This window comes from Callorhinus ursinus, unplaced genomic scaffold (assembly GCF_003265705.2).
Source record: "Callorhinus ursinus isolate GAN/ISIS: 27379988/994484 unplaced genomic scaffold, GSC_fseal_2.0 scaffold3, whole genome shotgun sequence".
Classification (NCBI taxonomy): Eukaryota; Metazoa; Chordata; class Mammalia; order Carnivora; family Otariidae; genus Callorhinus; species Callorhinus ursinus.
The window spans coordinates 50,866,926-50,873,010 of record NW_027397065.1 but is presented as its reverse complement, the minus strand read 5'-3'; positions in this window follow the sequence as shown (position 1 = coordinate 50,873,010).

The window sequence follows — 6,085 nt, the reverse complement described above, 5'->3', positions numbered from 1 at the left end:
ACACACACACACACACACACACACACACACACACACACACACACACACAATGGAATATTATGCAGCCATCAAAAGGAATGAGATCTTGCCATTTGCAACGACGTGGATGGAACTGGAGGGTGTTATGCTGAGTGAAATAAGTCAATCAGAGAAAGACATGTATCATATGACCTCACTGATATGAGGAATTCTTAATCTCAGGAAACAAACTGAGTGTTGCTGGAGTGGTGGGGGGTGGGAGGGATTGCGTGCCTGGGTGATAAACATTGGGGAGGGTATGTGCTATGGTGAGCACTGTGAATTGTACAAGACTGATGAATCACGGATCTGTACTTCTGAAACAAATAATGCAATATATGTTAAGAAAAAAAGAAGAAGAAGAAGATAGCAGGAGGGGAAGAATGAAGGGGAGTAAGTCAGAGGGGGAGAAGAAGCATTAGAGACGATGGACTCTGAAAAACAAACTGAGGGTTCTAGAGGGGAGGGGGTGGGGGGATGGGTTAGCCTGATGATGGGTATTAAAGAGGGCACATTCTGCGTGGAGCACTGGGTGTTATTGCACAATGAATAATGGAACACATCAAAAACTAATGATGTAATGTATGGTGATTAACATAACAATAAAAATTATTTTAAAAAATGAATATATGGGGACCCTTGTTCAAAAATCTAAAAGAAAGGACTACTAAGGATACTAAAATATAAAGATTTTACCTTAAAAATATTTTGTTACTCATAAAATATAATAGAGGTAATAATGATATATAAGAATGTAAATTTTAAAATTGTAAAAAAATATTATTTTGGTGTCATAATTTATATAAAATAATGGATAAAATACTACATTATTTAGATGTCTTGATTGAGCAGATATTTTTGGCTTGTCTTTATGCAAACTTACTACGTCTTCAAAATTTACACTTTTAGTAACTTTATTATCAAATTGATATAATTGAAAGCAAAGTGAGTAGCTCTTGGCAAATCCAAGATTGCAACTGATTTTTGATAATTTTTAATTTTGAGAAGACTATTTCTATTGATGCAACCATTACTGGAGTTGTTAAGAGTATTTTATAGACTATGACAACACTGGGACATATTTCTGATAAATTATCTTGAAGTATAAATTTTAGTACATTTACAGTTGATGAGTTTCACAACACTTTTTCTAAAAAGATTTAGCTCTTCATACAGTTGAGTTTCCTGTCTGAATTTAACTTTAAAGGTTATGCAATGGCAATTTAATGTTTCCTATAACATTTTCTGTAATTTGTGGAGGTCATGCAAGAAACAAAAAGTGCCTTCATGAATAGCGCAAAACACCTGTTTACACATTGTCTCTCTGTATGTTCAATTAAAAAGAAAAATTAATTTTCAAATTGTCTTAATAATTGGTTTATGCAAAGCTTCATGTAAAAACACAGTGGAGTTGTTTTTTTTTTTCTGTTGAACTGGGTGATCTTTAAATGTAATTTGTATTTCTAAGCTTGTGGGTACTTGCATTGACCCAGCAATTTTCAAATTTTCAGAGACTCTGAACTCTTTGAAGAATTCTAACCTCTTGATATGTTTTATTGCAATGTCCATGGATATGTTGTTATTTTGTAATAATTTACTGACAAAGTTTACTGCCTGGGCATCTACAGTACCTGTGCTGGTGCTCAGGCCAGAGAGTTAATAATTACCGCACTAGACGGGTGGGGTCCAGGAATGGTCAGGAATCCAGCCAGGTCCCTGTGCTTGCTGTTCCACGTGGAGCCCCTCTTCTCTCCTGGGGCTGTACCCATTGTTGTCACTACTATTTGCTTCTGTGGCTCCCACCTTAGTGATCCCTGTGCACATGCAGACACAGCTATGAGGCCAATTGCTCGGGGTCTGTGCCACCTGCCTTGCTTACTGGCATCAGCATATTCTACTTTAAAATTGAATTAAAACAGTCCTTGGGAAGTTATTGGAGATGGGAAAGTTCACCTGCTGCTTGGCTTTTTTATTTTTATTTTTTTTGAGTCTGGTTGACACCCAATGTTACATTAGTCTCAGGTATGCAGCATAGCTATTCAACAACTCTATACATTATGCCATGCTTACCACAGTATAGCTCCCATCTGTCCCCATACATCACTATTATAGCACCACTGACTACTATTCCCTATGCTGTACCTTTTATTCCCATGACTATAGTGATCTTATCTTGAATAAGGATGATATTAATGAAGAATGTCCATAAAGAGGGATGAGACAATCTGAAATTATGAAAACAGGAGAAAAAACATTGGTTTTTTTTGGTAATGATTAAAATTCAAAGAACCTTTGATGCAAACTAATAAAAAGGGGACTATGAATTTGGAAATGTAAGTCAAAATTGTACACAGGAAAAAAATGGAAATATCTGCATAAAGATATTAAAGCAAGATATTATAACCCCACCAATGATTATTTCCAAATAATTCTGCTGCTTTTAACTGTAATCGTTAATATGAATGATCATTAATTACATTCTTTTATCATTTTCTAAGAGGTAAGCATCTTAGGGGGAACACTTTGAACTGTCCTTTAGAAATATGAAATAGTTGAGCCTTTTTTTTTAAAAAAAAGATTTTATGTATTTGAGAGAGAGAGAGCACATAAGGAGAGTGAGAAAGAAAAGGAGACTCCCTACCAAGCAAGGAGCCCTGTGCGGGACTCGGTCCCAGGACCCCGGGATCACGACCTGAGCCAAAGGCAGATGCTTAACCAACTGAGCCACCCAGGTGCCCCTAGTCGAGCCTTTCTATTATCCTTTCTCACTGGAATAATTTCCATTACTGGTGACACATTTAAAATTTTTGCTTTTGCTCTTTTTATAATATGATTTTTGTTGTTTCTTATTTCTTTCACTGACATATAATTAACACACAGTGAAGTGCAAAAATCTTAAGTGTACTCAGTTGAGTCACTAATATCTCACTTTGGAGTAATACATTTTTACAAAATAGAACTACGATCAGAATATAAAATTGTTCTTCTCCAGTGTAATAGTCCTTCTCCAAACAACCATAAACTAATGAATAATAAATGTTCCTCACTAATAGTTTTCTTCATTCCCTTCCTGGAGGATTATTTCTTCTGGGCTCTGGTCTTCTGTGTGAAGTTCCCAGGTGACAGAGGTGTGGAAAGCTGCAGGTACTCTTAGCCCCTGTTCTCTGCCTGGCCTGTGGCCCAGCTCCGTATTCTCTGCTAAGGGGCCCTGTCTGCCTTCCTGCAGGAGTCCATACACTGCCCTCAAACAGGCTCGAACTGTGACATGCAAATTCATCAACAATTGGAACTTCCCAGTTCCATCTCAAGGGAGATTTGATTCAGGAATCAGAAAATTCAGAAGGCTCTTCTCCCACAGGCCCCTAGGAGTATTTCTAGCACTGGATGGTTAAGTCCATCCTCCTCCTGTAAGGGGAGCCTGAGTCTGGAAAACTTCTTGGAGTTCTCTGCATGATGGCTCCTCTCCTCCTCCCTCATGTCTACAGTTCGCATCTGGGTTTACTTCTAGCACGAAACGAATCTATTCAAAACACCCCCTCCCCCACCCCGCCCAGTCTCACTTTCATACAAAACTCACAGGTGTCTGTATTTGGCCCTATCTCTTTGTTTTTCTGACCCCAACTACAAAATATATTCTTCTCTAGCCTGACCACAATCCACATCCCAGACGAGCCCTGGACAGAGCCCCTCGAAAAACCTGCTGCCTTCTGCTCCACCTGGCCAAAAATTGACCCCTTCCCCACACCCTGCCATGGGCACAACTGCAACCTTCTTCCATCCTTAAAAACCCCTTAAAAGGCCCAGCCTGACAGAAACTTGGGGCAGACATTTCTCTAGATGTATGGCCCCTCTCCCCTCTGGAAAGTGAATAAACTCTGTCCTGCTTGTGGCTCTACCCTTGGGCAATTCTTTACCACCCTAACCCAGCAGAAAACCCATCCCTTCCTTGGGCCCATGATTGAGGAGGGTGAGCAATAGAAGGCAATTAGGAAAATCTAATGCATCCTTTTGGGAAACAAATCAATGTCTTAATTCAAAGGACTTTAAGAAAATATATATTGTGGGGTACCTGGGCAGCTCAGTCAGTTAAGTGTCTGACTCTTGGTATCAGCTAGGTCATGGTCTCATGGGTCATGAGATGGAGCCCCAGGCCAGACTCCATGCTCAGTGGAGAGTCTGCTGGAGGATTCTCTCCCTCTACCCACCCCCACTCATGCTCGCTCTAAAATATTAAAAAAAAAAAAAGAAAATATATATCGTGTCAGTATAATTCAGTTGAACAGATGTGTCAACCTTAAAAACTTGCATGAAACCACATCTGAATTGTTTATCTTACATGAAATGATAATGTTGATTAATGGAATTGCCATAATTTGACCAAATATTTTAATATTTTTTTAAGATTTTATTTATTTGAGAGAGAGAGAGAGCACAAGAGGGAAGAGGGTCAGAGGGAGAAGCAGACTCCCTGCCGAGCAGGGAGCCTGATGCAGGACTCGATCCCGGGACTCCAGGATCATGACCCGAGCTGAAGGCAGTCGCTCAACCAACTGAGCCACTCAGGTGCCCCTTGACCAAATATTTTAACTATGGATAAAAGTCTCCTGAAATATATAACATAGGAAAAGAAAGAAAAAAAGAATTGGCTCTGAGCAGGGTCAATGATGAAGGATGAGACTCCAAAATAAAGAGAGGAAGTTGTGAAGTTAACAATCATTATTTAATATTACTGTTTTAGTGCCTTTTTAAATTTCCTCTTTTGCCTCTTTTTTTTTTTCAGAAGGTTCATACTAATCAGGATACAAATAAGGTCTACACCTTGTATTTGGTTATGTCTCTTAATTTTGCGGCACAAAATGTGATTTGTCTTTGTAAATGTTCCATGCACACATGAGAAAAAATTGGTATTTTGCTGTTGTTTGGTAGAGTGTCAATTAGGTCAGTAGAGTTGAATATTTTCGTTTAATTCTACTATATTTTCATAGAATTTCTTTCTACTTGTCCTATCAATTACTAAGAGATTGGTATTAAATTCTCTCACTATCATTGTGGGTTTGTCTATTTCTTCTTTTAGGTCTATCAGTTTTGCCTCATGTATTTGGATGCACTTTTATTTGGTGCATAAAAATTTAGTATTGTTTCATCTTCTCGATAAATTGGCCCCATTATCATTATGAAATGATCCTTTTTATCCCTGGTTGTATTCTCTGCTCTAATCTAATTTGCCTGATAGTAACATAGCTCCTCATTCTTTGAATTAGTTTTTGTATGGTATATTTTTTTCATTTTGTTACTTTTAGTCTTTTTTATATTTATAATGAGTTTCTTATGGGTAACATGTAGTTGGGTATTGCTTTTATATTCAATTTGAAAATCTCTGGCTTTTAATTCAGTCATTTGGACTGTTACTAATGATATGTTTGTATTTAAATCTACCAACCTGCTATCTATATTTTTGGCCTCTTGGGGGGGGGTCTTATTTTGTAATAATTCAGTAGGTTTTATACTTCTGTTTTATTTCTTGATGTATGCTTAGCCAAACATTTATAGCATACATCTTTTACTTGTTTCAACTATGTTCAAGTAATATACAATTTTAGGTACAGATTAAGAATCATACTATAATATACTTCCATTTACGTCTTCCTTGCCTTTGTACTATTCTTGTTATGCATATTACACATATGCTAAAAAACCCTACTACATGTTATTATTTCTGCCTTAGGCAATTATCTTCTGAAGAGATTTTTAAATGAAGGAAAAAAGTGTTATATTTATATGCTTTTCATTCCTCAAATAGATCAAGATTTCAATCTGCTGTATTTTCCTTGTGATTATAAGGTTTTCTTCAGTCTTTCTTGTAGTGCACATCTGTTGGTGATAAATTCTTTCAGCTTTTGTAGGTCTGGAGACATCTACATCTCACTTTTGTTTCTTAAATATATTTTTTGCTGAACCAAGAATTCTAGATGAGGTTTCTTTCTTTCTTCCTTCCTTTCTTTCTTTTTCTCTTTCTTTCTTTTCTTTCTTTCTTTCTTTCTTTCTTTCTTTCTTTCTTTCTTTCTTT